This window comes from Perna viridis, chromosome 1 (assembly GCF_037379345.1).
Source record: "Perna viridis isolate PV_CMFRI_1.1 ecotype Kerala chromosome 1, ASM3737934v1, whole genome shotgun sequence".
NCBI lineage: Eukaryota > Metazoa > Mollusca > Bivalvia > Mytilida > Mytilidae > Perna > Perna viridis.
In genome coordinates this window covers 192787-209824 of record NC_142445.1, presented here as the reverse complement: position 1 = coordinate 209824, position 17038 = coordinate 192787, and positions in this window count along the sequence as shown.

Here is a 17038-nt window from a genome sequence, read left to right as displayed (position 1 = left end):
GCGGCCATGAGGAATTTTGGAGAAGTGTTTTGAGTTCAGAAACCTGGGAAGAACTTAAAACAGAGTACAGAGATGAAATAAACGAATTTTTTACCATGCTTGAACTTAAAAAAAGAAGCTACAAAGACAGAGAAAACGTCATTTTAATTTTGCCTGAATGCATTGAAGAAATCGGGAACAACTACTCTATGGACCACAGTGTTTTAAAGTTAATTACAAAAAAATGATGTGTCATTAAATTATATTTGAATGGTTGTTTACAAATGTATTCTTATATATGTATATAGACACACATTAGAGGTAATTGAAGGAGGAACCAGTGTTTTGAGCAGGGGGTTCACATTAGATGTAATTCAAGGAGAAACCTGTGTTTAGAGCAAGAGGTGCACATTAGAGGTAATTGAAGGAGAAACCAGTGTTTGGAGCAGGAGGTGCACATTAGAGGTAATTGAAGGAGAAACCAGTGTTTGGAGCAGGAGGTGCACATTAGAGGTAATTGAAGGAGAAACCAGTGTTTGGAGCAGGAGGTGCACATTAGAGGTAATTGAAGGAGAAACCAGTGTTTGGAGCAAGAGGTGCACATTAGAGGTAATTGAAGGAGAAACCAATGTTTGGAGCAGGAGGTGCACATTAGAGGTAATTGAAGGAGAAACCAGTGTTTGGAGCAGGAGGTGCACATTAGAGGTAATTGAAGGAGAAACCAGTGTTTGGAGCAAGGGGTGCACATTAGAGGTAATTGAAGGAGAAACCAGTGTTTGGAGCAGGAGGTGCACATTAGAGGTAATTCAAGGAGAAACCAGTGTTTGGAGCAAGAGGTGCACATTAGAGGTAATTGAAGGAGAAACCAGTGTTTGGAGCAAGAGGTGCACATTAGAGGTAATTGAAGGAGAAACCTGTGTTTGGAGCAGGAGGTGCACATTAGAGGTAATTGAAGGAGAAACCAATGTTTGGAGCAGGAGGTGCACATTAGAGGTAATTGAAGGAGAAACCAGTGTTTGGAGCAAGAGGTGCACATTAGAGGTAATTGAAGGAGAAACCAATGTTTGGTGCAGGAGGTGCACATTAGAGATAATTGAAGGAGAAAATCAGTGTTTGGAGCAGGAGGTGCACATTAGAGGTAATTGTAGAAGAAACCAGTGTTTGATGCAGGAGGGGCATATTGGAGGTAATTGAAGGAGAAACCAGTGTTTGGAGCAGGAGGTGCACATTAGAGGTAATTAAAGGAGAAACCAGAGTTTGGATCAGGAGGTGCACATTTAATCAAAAACATCTTCAATAATCATATATATAGCATTTAGCATGTATCAGCACAGAATTTGACACTGACCTCCAACCGAATTCATGTCATAATGAACGTACATGTATGAAATGAAGGATTTTATAATAAAGAAAATTGTAATAAGAAGAAAGGAAAAAAATCCGTAAGCCATCCTGGCGCAAATTGTAAATAATACTTTAAGTGACTCCCAGAGAGGGAAGCGTGCTTTACAAGCGGGATATAGTAACACTATACCGTGACTGAAGGAACCTAGATTCCATCTTCAATTAAAACTGAGTACATGTACCTATAAAAAGATATGAATTTGTTCATGAGCTTAAAAGTTCAAGTAATGTCAAATGATTTTATTTTTGTAATTCTTTAATGGCTAAAATTTTTTTTCACTTGCATCACAGACTAAGTGGTGGATCCAGGGTGTGCAGAGTGTTTGCAACCCCATTTTAATGGAAAATTATTTTCATTTGAAAAATTGACAAGAAATGGCAAAAAATGCCTCATCACCCCACATTTTCTGATGAATCCTGGCTGGCACCGCTCCGTATGAAAAGCGGACCATTATGGCAAGCCAAAGTGGACAAAAATGAGTATTTGCTAATATTTAAAAATGATTTTTTAATATTACAAATTCATTTTCGAATATTAGAAATTAAATTTCTAATATCCCAAAACACTTTTTGATATTAAAAATTTCCTTTTTAATATCAAAAATTCAATTTAATTTCTAATATTTAAAAACGATTTTCTACTACTAGAAATTGATTTTCTAATATTAGAAAATGGGTTTGTTGTATTCAATTACGATTAAAAAATTATATATATAAAAAAATGATTGAATTTCTAATATTAAAACGTAATCAAAGGAACCAACGCCACAGCGACAATTCAAAGAACGCAACCCACGGACAAAGACCAGATATAGAAAACAGACATACACAACAAAGAAAACAAAAATCATACATACAAAGTAACAGAAGCAAATGAGCAACTCGGACTCCACTAAAAACTGGGAGCATGGACCAGGTGCACCGGTAGGGTAAGCGTCCCCTGCTTTTCTAGAAACAGCCGCGTTGTTCATAAAAAGTCAAATCCGGGGTTGACAAACGAGGAAAGGAAAACTGACCCGTTGAATAAATCAGTTTTCATGGTGCAGATGGATACACCATAACGATCCACAAGTTCATGATGACGACCATAAAACTTCTGTCGTGATGACTTCAATCTTTTAGCAACATAACATGTTCCAGAAGTCTATTTGTTAGAGTTCTAGCGCGATACAAACAATCTGCGTAGTTTCAGTAAGCTCTGGCATAACGGATGAGTTGTGATATGAACACTCCATACGCTGGCGCCGAAGGGATGTTGCCACAGATGAATGGAAAATAGACAATTCTGAATGAAAAGTCATTACGTTTGTCGTAAAGTTTGGTCAATAGTTTTCCTTTACCATCGATTTCTAAGTGTAGGTCAAGCTATGAGTCTGACTTCACAGCGTCTGTAGTATCCTTTATCTCAAAGTCTTTTGGGTAGATGCGATGTATCAAATCCCCGAAATTGTTTAAAGATAATACGTCATATATATAGCGGAAACTGAGATTGAAGGATCTAGCCAAACGATATTCTTTCTTTCTGATCAGATCAGATATAAAGTCAGCCTCATGAGAGTGAAGGAATGGGTCAGCAAGTAAAGGAGCACAAATTGTTCCCATTGGAATGCCGACCGTTTATTAAAAAACACGTCCACCACACTGGACAAATATGTTGTCGATTAAAAATTCCAGCATTTTGTAAAGATCTTCCTCTGTATATTGTGAAGATGATGTGGAATTATCTTTTACAAAGTATGAGGAATCTCTACCAAGAACTATATATTTGTATCTAGATGTACCATCTTTTTGAAAACAACAACGATGTATAATGTTTTTAAGTCGGGATTTTAACTGAGTATGGGGAATAGAAGTATACAGTGTTGAAAAATCATAGGTTTTAATGCTATTATATTCAGATAATAGTCTTGAACTGATTGTCTCCAAAAGATTTTTCGAATTTTTCAGGATCCACATTGAATTGATACCACTACGGGAGTAACAAGTGTTGTGGTAAGACTGCAGACTCTCTTTGACAGTTGTAAGTATAGAAGTTAAAAGTTTTGAAAGAAGCTTGGTGATACATTTTGCAGATCCAGCTATGAAACTTTGTTTGTATGGATTCTTGTGGAGTTTATGAATCCAGTACATAGAGGGTAAATCACAATCATCGTCCTTGGTAGAGATACCAAAGGAGGATAGCACAGATTTATGGTTTGCCACAATCTCTTCTTTGGAGAGAGTGGTAGCAGTATATGTTTTATCACTGCTATTATTTTCTACGTCTACCTCTGATAATAAATATTGGACGTAGAACGTGTTGCTTTGGACCTTGTCTGCTGGTACAACATATTTTTCAACGTATTACAAACATTTTGTAACCTTCACGTATTTCTTCTGACAATTCTAAATACATATCATTTATCATTAATTCCGAAAGTATTTTTGTCTTTCCGGATATCTGTGTGTAGGCTAGATTTAAAACATTAAAGAACACAGATGATATGTTGTTAAGTAACAAATACTCGATGAAAGAGGTATTGTTTTTAACAAACCATACAAAGTTAGTGGCCACACATTAAATAGTGCAACCTAGACTAATACAGCTTGTCAAAATAGCAGAGCAGTAGACACACCTGTAAACCTAGACCAACATGAGCTTACAATCAAGCTGTCAACAAAATATAGACCAAGAGCCGTCTTTTTTATTGAATGATTCAGATTAGTTAGATAAATCAATTGATCTTTTCGAGGACAATATATGGATTAATTTGTAAATAAAGTAATATATAAATAATTCTCAAACTTGTCTGGACTCAGCAAACCCTATTGTGGAAAAAATAATAAAAAAAAAAAAAATCCAAAATTAAATTTGGTGCCGGAAATATAAGAAATTCACCTCATTTTAAAGAAGATATCGGCAATAATCATTTTCAGCTCGCGGAAGTTGAGTTAGGGCTCGAGCTCGGGATACACGAAATACTGACTCCATGAAAATATGTAAACAAAAAAGCCAGTATAAACACTGTTTCTGAGTAGTTGGAATTCGCACGTATACAACCGCAATACCATTATTGGGTCTATATAGTAACAGGGGTTTCATTATTTTTTGCAATTCAGGTACATTTTCTTTTGTAGGGTAATTTTCATTATTTTCTGTTTTAAAACTTTAAGAAATTTTAAATTTCTAGAGGTAACTTTCAGTAGCTTAGAAGGGTATAAGTAACTGGTACCGCCTCTTAAAGCATTAGAAATGAAATTATAGTCATCTTTCAGTGGTCTTAGCTGCACACAGGTCAGTTGTCAGGAGCAATTTCAAAACGTCAGTTAAGTACAGCTGATCGGGAAAAACTCTCTATCCCAGTTTCACTCATTCATGAAAGTAACCTCCGGTTTGCCTTAAACCCGGAACCTGTTTCCACCACACATTTTTCATTTCTGACAAATCAAAATTATTCATTGAAACATCCAATTGTTTTATAATATATTCGACACAAGCATACGGAGTTCGAATAACATCTTAGCGTAAATCTTGCATGATATTTGTCTTGTTTCAAAAGCACATATACACAGAAAAAAAAACAAAAACAGTCAAATAGTTAGTTTTCCTATATTGGGTATGTAGGATAAGTTGACTTTGTATTTTTTTGTCTGTCTATGATAATTACCATACACACATTGAATCAATATAAATTTTATGTCATTTAACCATTGTTTTGATTAGTTAAACGCGGCTCATAGCCATTTCCATAATAAACAAGAAACTATCAACACAAATTTGATGTAAACTATCAGTATTTGTCTTTGGAAAAGACATGGAAAACAGACAAACATAACAAAGAATATAAATAACTATATATAAAATATAAAAAAAAAAAAAAAAAAAACTGGAAGCATGGATCAGGTGCACCGGTCACCATCCTCTGATTTTGTAGAAGACCTGCCGAGTTTCTCATAAAAAATCAACTCCGGGATAAACAAAATAGGCTGTAACTGTTCACTGAATTACCTAATTTGTCAAGTAAGTACTCGTCTGCTACATTAAAGTGTGAGTTTATCATTAGTATACTGACATGTTATCATTGACTATAATTTGGTGGAATATTTATTATAAAAATATTGTGTATAAAGGGATGAAATATTCATCTGATCTATTATTACGTCTCATTAATTGTGATAATACTGATAAACTAAGCAAAATTATTTTTTCTGTATATAGCAAAGATTCCATGATTAATATTATGAAATTCTTCTCTTTTACAGATTTGAGGTCAATATGAAATATAAAGAATACAGATACAGAATATATAAAAGACGTTTAAAGTTTGTTTAAAGTAGCACAATATACTTTATCACATTATTATATTGGAAACACCTTGTCCATCAATTCAATGTTGGTCTCACTCAACTTTGCTACTACTTATCTTTGGTGCATGTAGTCAGCTTTAAAGTGATGAGGCATCATAGTTGCTGCCTGATATCAACTTCAGGTTTTATGGAGTTGGGTGTGAATATCACTATAACACACAGAACTTTATATTTATTATTCATTGATATATTTGTCTATTCTCTATGCAACTTACGAATTCTAGTCATATGCACGTCTTCTGACTGCAAAATTTTACAATGTCAGAGGTGACAAATATAAGCAAAGTGAATGTTATAATTTATTATGGACTTTCAGTATTACAGTATTTTGTTTTATTCATGTAGTGTGGATTTTAGGTTAAACTTTTTTAGCTCACCTGGCCAAAGACCAAGTGAGTTATTGCCATCACTTGGCGTCTTTGGCCGTCGTCGTTAACATTTTTTCAAAACTGTTCTCCTCTGACACTACTTGACCAATTGGAACCATACATGATATGAATTTTTCTTGGTGTATTCCACATAGAACTGATGTGGGGATTTATGATCCGTCGAAAAACATGGCAGCTCTTACTAAAACAAGAACATATGCGTCAGACAGTAGTTTTTCGCAAATATCTCCAAAACCGTCAGGTTTAGCCAATACATACATAATTTTTTATCAGTTATATAAAGCATTATTAGAAATAAAGGTGTTACTCAACGCAATCGGGAGTAATTGGACGTAAAACACAATGACACTCCTTAGTAGTTAAATGGATTCTTTATTAGAGGTCTCAGATATTAAGGAAAATATAAAGTTGAGATGAGACCCTCACATGAGGGTGTAGGGGTCTGGTTGTACATAATACAGGATGATAATAAATAATACAGGCACACAGCAGCTCATTTAATACTGACTGGTTACATCATAATACCTTCATTCCAAAAATAAGATGCACAGAATCATAATAAATGTGCGGAAAGTCTAGGTAAAACTCATTTTGTTAAAAATGCCTTCTGTACTGCTTGACTTGTAATACTGCAGTGACAAGAAATTGGAGGGAAAAGTACAGGTGATAAAGGAATTTCAATATAAGGCAATTCAGGTAAATCTACCTGGTAAAGGTAGCCACAAGTTTCTTTTGGTATATAGCTAACATAGATTTGTGTCTATTTTTTAGTATATTTGTTTTTTTTCAGTTTGTTTCACCCAAAATCATACTTTGTCTTCACTTTACCTTACTTTCTAACAATATCATTTAATTTAATACTGATAACATTAATGATATCATATTTCATTTGTATCTTTTATACTGGAGTATGTATTCTAAATAGTATTTCATTTCTTTTTCAGACTTTAAAATACATATTCTGTATAATGCAAACTTAGATTAGAACTGTGGTTCGTTCAAGTTATAAATCCTGGGAGTAAACCTTAGTTTCTAGAACAAACTGTGGTTTAAAAGTCAAGGTATGTATTTGGAGGATAGGCTTTAGTTTCTAGTGATTGTAGTAAGAATTAGTTCCAAGGTTAAATGTTAAATTAAAACATGTAGTTAGTTAATTTAATGACATCATGATTTTCGAACAGATTTGAAATTAAAGCAATAAAGACTTTTGAAGTAAACAACGTGTTAAGTAAGCTGTAAGGAATGCTTGTAAATACCTGTATACAAAATGTTGAAGAAAAAATATCATAAAGCAGTGATATCATATAAATAAGAAGACAGTTAAACCTTTGATGAATAGATTTGCTTTACATAAGGATTATAAAAAGGTCTAAAATACTGTCACAAGAGATTACAGTTCATTAAGTAGTGATTTTCTCCATTGATGTTTATGCAGTAGTTTGTCAACTTTATCGGAAGTGTTTTGTAATCATGTAAACAATTGACCTTCTATGAGAACAGCATTCTGTTCATACTGTTAGCATGTTATTAAAACCACGGCAGTTGTAAATTATTGTAAATATGTTTGTGCCAATTAATATTAGTGTTATTATGGATTTTGTTTATCTCCCATTCCTACACTGTGAGTTTTCCTCTACCAATTAAAAAGTGCCAACATTTATTAAATACAGACTTAATCCTTGGGAATTTGTACGGCGACTGACCGCGAGGGTCATCTGTTGCTGTAACCCAATATCCCCAGGATCATGTACCAATTTACCAATCAGATGAATGCATGTACATGATCACGCATGTTTCATGCATGCACATCAGAGATAAATCGATCTTACACTCATGATCCATAGAAATCCGATACAATCATTTATAGATTGACCAATCTATTATGACATGTAATTTTACGGACAAAAATTCTTTTATTTTCCTATAAATGTTCTTTCCGTGAGAGACCATATTTATATTGCTGGTTGTTCCAATGGTAAACATGAACATCATACATGTAGTCAGTTGGTACATACATGTAGTCAGTTCATATATATATAAGTTATCTAAGGCATTGTTAGAAGAGATTTGTTCTAACATTTAATGAAAGAAAACCTGTCCAAGATGTCCTTTATTTTCTATCAGAGAGGTATTTATTTCTCGTTATTTTGACATTGTTGTCTGACTAAATTGACTAAAGTGAATTCAATATTTTTGTAGGACAGACATTAAATTATTTATCTGTTAAAAGTACCACTCGTGTTAAGCCTGAATCAGGACTTCCTGAACAAGATGTGTGACAACGGAAGTAATATTGATAACCTTACAGATTTCATTTATGTACACAAATCTGAATAATTTCCCTTTCAGACTCTTAAAACCTGCACACTCATGACCAATAGAAATCCGATACAATCATTTATAGATTGACCAATCTATTATGACATGTAATTTTACGACAAAAATTCTTTTATTTTCCTATAAATGTTCTTTCCGTGAGAGACCATATTTATATTGCTGGTTGTTCCAATGGTAAACATGAACATCATACATGTAGTCAATTCGTACATACATGTAGTAAGTTCATATATATATGAAGCATGAAGAATTCTGTCCTAAACCACTGTGCAACATTTCAAAAGAATTCATTAAGATTCTCACTCAATTTTTCACCCGGATACAGGTGAGAGGGAGGATGGTAAAGAGAGAAAAATTGCATAACTTGAAAAGTGTACTTTGAATTAATCTGAAAATTCAACTTATGGTCAGACGGACACGCAACCGCAAAATTTTTCTTAGGGTATCAAATAATACCTTGCCATTACTTGCGGTGATGTATAAAAAATATGTACCTGTTTTTGCTGATTTTTTCATAATTTTAACTTTAAAGTTTTTGCAAAAATAAGTATTTTGAGAAAAATCCAGCTTGTGTAGAGTAATGAAATCAAGTGAGGATCTAAAGCTTTCTGGACGTCTTAAAGCATGCATTTTACATGCATTTTTTCCAAGTATTGCACATATTTACATGTAAGCTCTTTACTACCCACAATCAACATCATTTAGTTTCACCTATTATTTTTAAATTTTACTAAATAAGACTGTGTTTACCTTTGTGCACCGCAATGACATCGATCTGTAAAGTGTAATATATTCCTGGGTTTATGACAAAGACCAAGAATTCAGACAAAATTCTCAATTATTAACAGACCTAATTGTCCAAGGTCAAGAAACAAAGCAGAAAATAGCAAAATCAGAAGTAAATATACAGTAAAAAACGAATCATAACGTTAAAACTTGCATTGAAAAATCAGAATTCCGATATAAAGTTATTTGAGGTCTGTCTATAAGTAGATTGGTGAATAGTATAAGAATAAAATGTTTCCCAGAGCACAGCTAGCATTATAATTTAGAAATGTTTACATGTTGCATTCCTCGTTTGCAGGAAAGCATCAGTTACAGTATGGGATAAAGGTTAACTCAGTTACGGGTTAAAGGCAAATTAAGGCAAATCATTGACGACTGTCACATTCGTACTCATAGTATTATTGTGAGTAAATGAACACTAGTAACTTTTTTTTCACAATTCTTGAAGGAGTGAGACATTGTTTGTTTGTTTGTTTGTTTGGGTTTACCGTCCGAGCAGCAATATTTCAGCTATATTCAGACGATGAACATGAAATTGATGATAAAATGAACATGAAATGATGATGATGAAATGAAAAAGGGATGGGACACAAGGACAATGGGGTCGACAAATTTTGATTGCCACTGAAAATAGGGAGAGGTGGGTAGGGTCGGGCAATTTAGCCTCCTGTGGCGGAGCCCTATGGTTTCTACTCGGGGAGAATACCAGAATACCACAGTAGGGTTCTTTAACGTGCGAGGAACGTGGCATTTTTCCCAACACGGTACACCACTATGGTTTGCGGTCAGGTTTTCCGTATTATAGCCTGACAACCCCAGCATGTAACACGCCAGGGGTACCCCATTCCACCACCTGGGGCACACACCTCAGTTGCTCTGCGGCTAGGGTTCTGAGCACTATTTAGTCGCCTTTTACGACGAGCTTAGCGCTGCTGCAGGCCTATTCTTTTAACACCCTGACCTGCACGGGGAAGGAGTTAGACAGGGTGTGCTTTTTGTCAGTCTTGTTGTATTTGTCTTTGTTAATGATCTATTGTATGATACTGAATGTTCAAATTCTTATACCGGTGTCATATGATTTTTTGACCCCCGCGAAATATTGACCCCGGGGTTAATATATCATATGATATCTTAACTCCGGGATCAATTTATCGTATGAATTATTGATCCCCAGGGTAATTTTGACATAACCCCCCTTTATGATATTTTTACCCCTCTGTAGGGGATACATTTATCACAGACCAGCAGTTAGTATAGCACAACAGGAGATTAAAATATCATAACGGGGGGGGGGGTTAATTTATTGGAGCAGGGGGGGGGGGTAAAGTATCGCAGCAGGGGGTAAATTTTACGCAGGAGGGGGTTTAAATGTCGTAAAAGTAAAGGTAATTTATCGTAGCAAGGAGGTTAAATATCGCAGCATGGGGCTAAATTATCATAACAGGGGGCTAACTTATCGCAGTAGCGGATTAAAATGTCATTACAAAGGGGGGTGGTCATTTATCTCAGGGAAGGTTAAAATATAGCAAAAGGGGGGTTAAAATATCATAACAGGGGGTAAATTTAACGCCGCAGAGGAGTTAAAATGTCACAGAGGGGGTTTAATTCATCGTAGCAGGGGGGTTAAAATATTGCAGTGGGGGCGCCAAAATATCATAGCAGGGGATTAGTTTATCGTAGTAGCGGATTAAAATGTCATTACAAAAGTTGGGGGGGCGGTCATTTATCGCAGGAGAGGTTAAAATATAGCAAAAGGGGTGTTAAAATGACATAACAGAGGGTTAATTTAACGCAGCAGAGGAGTTAAAATATCACAGCAGGGGGTTTAATTCATCGTAGCATGGGGGCTAAAATATCGCTGTGGGGGGGGGGGGGGGCTAAAATATCTTTTTTAGATAGCAGGGGATTAATTTATCGCTGCAGGGGGGTTAATTTATAGCAGAAAGGGGTTTAAATGTCATAACAGTAGGGTTAATTTATTTCAGCAGGGGGTTAAAATATCGCAGCATGGGTCTAAATTATCAAAAAATGGGGGGGGGGGGCGGTAATTTATCGCGGTAGGGGGTTAAAATATCTGACTCAATATTATGATACAACAATATTACAATGCATTTTCTGTTTTTCTTAAATGTTACAGATTATCTCAAATGCAAATACATGGCTTTGCTAAGTGCAGCATGATAGAACTGCAACATGTTGAACGTAGGACAAGTGTGGGCACAAAATTTGTTTAAAAAAAAAGATTAGGACAACATATTTGAAGTTTTTACACACTGTTCCTAAATAGATGGTAGAGGGCAAGATAGTTTTGGTAGGTCTTTGCCCCACCAATTTTGGAAATAAAGAGCTAAAAAGGGAGAAAATTGGTGTTATCATTAGAATTGATAGGAAAGTTTATTGTTGATTGATTTTTATGATTCAGATGTCAGTTAGTTACTTTTGAACTTCTGTTAATTTTTTTTACAGGTTAGGCTTATAATTAACCGATTTGGAGTCAAAGGGGTACAAAATAGAGCCACACACCCCCCAAATTACAACTTTTTTAGATTACCTCGCCAAAGGCCAAGTAAGCTATTGCCATCACTTGGGGTTCGTTGTCGTCGTTCATCGTCGTCGTTAATAATTATACAAAACTATTCTCCTCTGAAAACTACTTGTCTAATTAAAACCAAACTTGGTATGAATATTTCTTGGGGGTATCCTGCATAGAACTAATGAGGGGATTTTTTTATTTGTTGAAAAAAAAAAAACATGACCGTCGTTACAAAAATAGAACATAGGAGTCAGACAGTAGTTTTTAGCATCTATCTCCAAAACCATTAGGTTTAGCTAAATTCGGACTTGGGTAAAAGTGTTCAGCACAATGAGATCTAGCTGTGGTCAAATTTTTGTTGTAATCCTATAGGCCATGTTAGAGTTATTGCCCTTTTGCAACGAATTTGCATTTTTAAATGTTATTTCTTTCGACACTACTTGACAATTGAAACCAAACCTTGTATGAATGTTCCTTGGGGTATCCTGCATAGAACTGATGTTGGGATTTTTGATTCGTCGAGAAACATGGGCGCCGTTACTAAAAATAGAATATAGGAGGCAGACAGTAGTTCTTCGTATATATCTCCAAAACCGTCAGGTTTAGTCAAATTCTTTCAAAAGCTGAAATGAACCTTATTATTAGGACTACAAGTCTTCAAGGATAAAGTTGTAAGACGATTCCTTGTATGAGTTATTGCCCTTAAAAGGGGAAAATGACTTTTTTTAAACTGTTTTCGGTCAATATCTTGAAAACTGTGAGAGATTAAAAAGAAATTCTATTGTTGAAATGATCCTGATGATAAGTCCTATCATCGACTTCTTGCGTCAAAATTGTTGGACAACTTCCTGTTAAATTTATCGCCTTTGAAAGTCAAAACTCAACCAGGTCAGCGATTCAGGCTCCTGGGAGCCTCTTGTTTATTATGGAATATAATTTTCTTTCATTCTTTATGAAAATCCCTGGCTGTGTTCAGATATCTCAGGCCATTTTCAAGTTATAGATGGTCAATGTGCCACACCAAAAAAAAAATTTTTAAAATTTTTGATAATTGACTTTTTTTATTGGATTCCATATGAAAAATTCCGCCTGGACTTTTTAATTTTGGATATATCTCTTAGTTTTATTAACTATAAGGGCTGCCCCCCTCCCCCCAAAGAAATCAATTTTTTAACTTTGTTCAGATTTTAATTTTTCTTTCATTTTCAATCAGATTTCAGATATCTCTTACATTGTTCAAATAAGGGCCAAAGGGGACCACGCCTCCAAAAAAACAATCATTTACACATTTTTAAATTTCAAATTTAAAAGAAAATTTAATATTATTTTCCTCTTGAAAATTCATATATGGAGATATCACTTAAATTTCTATGAATTTTAAGGGGTCAAGAGACCATGCCCCATAAGATTTTTGCAAATATGTAAAACAATAGCTGGGTTAAGCTCAAGTCTGGCAGGGAGTAAAATATTTCTGCATGATGGGATGGACCTTTGCCGAATAAGTAGTGCACAAATGGTCTCCAAGGGAATTCCAATAACTTGACAGTGAACAGTTTCGCCATAGCGTATGAAAACAATGTCTTACAGGAATTCGAGTGATGTAAGCATTTCAAAAGAAGTACTTTTCATGCTTTTCGTTATTAAGAAAGATCTAAAAGTATTGGAACAAATATATTTATGAGATTATTTGGAAGTGCAGTGTCTAAAGTTTAAAAATAAAAACTTTGAAAAATTGTTTACGACACACACGACGATGGACACCAAGTGATAGCAATAGTTATTAAGGTCTTTTAGGACATGTTAGCTAACTATGTCCACTTCTCAGTAAGGGGTCTAAGATTGTTTTTTCAACTTTCTATACATGTTTTATTTCTAACATCTATTTGCATTCTGTGGCGAGACAGTTAACTTGGGTATAAGTGAATAGTTGTACAAAAGGATTCATACCATAAAAATGATGGCTATGGGTGAAGCTAGGGTTATGACTTGAACCATTTGAAAAAAGAAAACAAAAATGGGCATGCAGAGAGCATTTTCCTGGTGTTCCCAATGTCTTGCATAGAAATTAATAGATCTATATCAGACGTTTTGTATCCCGCTAGAACTCTAATAAATAGGCTTCTGGAACAGGGTTATGTTGCTACAAGATTGACGTCATCACTACAGAAGTTTTATGGTCGTGATCATGAACTTGTGGAACGTTATGGTGTATCCATCAGCACCATGAAAACTGATTTATTCAACGTGTCATAGTTTTCCTTTTCTCGTTTGTCTACCCCGGACTTTTTATGAGGAATTTGGTGCGTGTTTCTAGAAAAGCAGAGGACGCTTACACTACTGGCACACCTGGTCCATGCTTCTAGTTTTTTTGTGGAGTTCGAGTTACTAATTTGCCTTTGTTACTTTGTATGCATTGTTTTAGTTACTTCATGTTTTCTGTTGTGTATATCTGTTTTTTCATGTCTTGTCTTTTTCCCTGGATTATATTATTTTGATTACCGCTATAACCTTGGTTCCCTTAATTATTCTGTGCATAAGACCATTAAACCGAAAGAGTATGTTCCATTATTTATGGCCACAGAAAAGACTCTTATCCAATGAAAATTTGAAGCACCAGACATGCATATATATCATCCTCAATTTGAAAACAAAACATTGAAAACTAAGTGTAAAAAAAACTTGATATGCCAACCTTTATTGCTGTATCCACTTGATATGAACTCTTTCGTTTTCAGTGCATTATTTTCTCAAATTCTGATAATAAATTTAGTTAAAACCATCTAAAAAAGTGAGACGAGACGACCCTATGTCTGGCTTTCTTAAGTAACCATTATGTTCATTTTGTAAGATACTATTAAACCGGATCAGTTCAGCAAATTCATTTTTCCTTGAACTCTGGCAATACTTTTTTTTCTATTGATGCTTAATAAAAAATAATGAAACCCCGTTTTAAACCACATTGCTAATGACAGACATCATGAGCTCTTGAAATGTTAAAATCTGGTGTGTTTTAACATATTGTGTTATCTATTACTATACTGTTTTAATTGTTTCATGCCTTACAGGTAGTAAAGTATGGACCATTATGGCATCTGCTATTGTATAATCCTAGTAAAAAAAATTATCCCTTTGATTTCTTGAAAACACAATCAAACAACTTAATCTCATATAGCCCAATTATTGCACCTAGCAAGGAACTGTATGCTTTCAGGCGCAGTAGATGACGTAGCATAAAGAATAATATACAGGACTTGAAAACGTACACATGTCCCAGCTTTCGCTGAAATAGACGATGTAGAGGATGGTGTTGCTGATGGCCCTGCTACCTAAAGCCCAAACAATATAGATGACTTTGACAATCTAATGTCGTAAGTCTAAATGCCGCATGTACCTCTGGATTATCAAATGGCATATTTCTCAATATTAGTGAATGAATGGTATAAATTGTGTGACATTTTGGAAAACTACTTAACCTCAATATATTTTTTTATTATTTTAGGCTGTAGTAGGTGGACTGATTATCCAAACCTCTAAAGGAGTTGATGATGACAAAGATGAGAATGGATCAGAATGTAGTGATATGGAGGATCATGCGGATAATAAAATGAATGAAGACGAACTTGACAAACTTTTGTTTTTTTATTCTAGAGAAAAAAAATAAAAAAATCAACAAAAAATCTTTTTTTTTAATTCAAATCTCACAAAAAAATCGTGTTTTTCAAAGTCTTTAAAAGTAAAAAAAAAAGTGTCAGGAGAGTGCTAGAATGCATGATTTGGCTTCATTTACCCCAGAGCTTCTGACTTAAGAGGCCCCCAGACCCCTGGCCGTCCAAATTTTTCGGTCCACTTGAAATTTTTCGGTCCAGTCATTTTTTTTAACTGGACCAATGTCCACTGCCTTACTATTTTTAATTTCTTTAACTGCACCTAACAATTTTATTCTATGGACATACGCCTTCATAAAATTTCATAAAAATTTCCCATAAAATTATAAAAAAGAGGGGTTAAGGAGGAGTTGTGCTTACTTAATTTGGATTATATCCCTTTGGAGTCCTCCGACAGCAATTATATTCTTTCATGTACATCTACATATAATATGCAACGAATCCTATAAAATTTCATCAAAATGCCTTAAGCGTTTAGAAGGAGTTGTGCTTTAAAGACATGTGGAGCTGAATAAAAAATGTATCTAACCTACACTGTTGCTCAACCTGGTATAGACAAGTGACTCTGAAAATTGGAAGTCACCATACCCGATGAATATATGAGTATGCTGATATGCAAATATGCATATGGCAAAAGCATAGCTTGTGATGAAGTTAAATATAATTAAATGAAATAGCAAAAATATTAATCTAATCAAATTAATTAACCGGATATAAATAATGCCTCTAGAGAAATAAAGTACTTCTTAGGGGACAGCTTGATACGTACGTAGAGGTCAAACCCAAAACAGTTGGAGCAAGCATGGACACATTTGACCAGAACCAGTCGCTTTTTGCCCTTACTGCAACATGGTTCTAGTTAAACCTGCAAAATCAATCCAAAAGTCCCTACATGGAAAAGACATGCTTTTAGTCCCCCTTTTTGGCCTCTAATTTCTGAAAGGTTCATGTTTTATCACCACAATAAGTCCAAGTCTTGACTATAATGGTAGAAAATATAATGGAACAATATCATAGAAATTCCTATGCTTCCACTCGAACTATTCAGATTAATTCTTTGAAAGGGTAATCAAGAGAACCAATGTAATAGCGGTAATCAAAATAATGTAATCCAGGGACAAAGACCAGACATGGAAAACAGACATACACAACAAAGAACATAAAGTAACTAAAATCATACATACAAAGTAACAACTTGGACTCCGTTAAAAACTCGGAGCAAGAAACAGATGCACCGGTAGGGTAAGCGTCCTCTGCTTTCCTAGAAACACCCGCCGAGTTGCTCATAAAAAGTCAAGTCAAGTAGACAAACGAGGAAAGGAAAACTATGACCCGTTGAATACATCAGTTTTCATGGTGCTGATGGATACACCATAACGATCCACGAGTTCATGATGACGATCATAAAACATCTGTAGTGATGACTTAAAATAAGAAATTAATTTAGCTGGAAATATTATTAATGCCATCATGTTAATTCTGAAATATCTTGTATCTGAATCTATTTCGAAAGAATGACTAGTGGGATTAATCAAGTAATGAAATTGCTCGTTCTTGTTTTTTCTGACCTAGTTAATATATTTTGTTAAGTACACGAA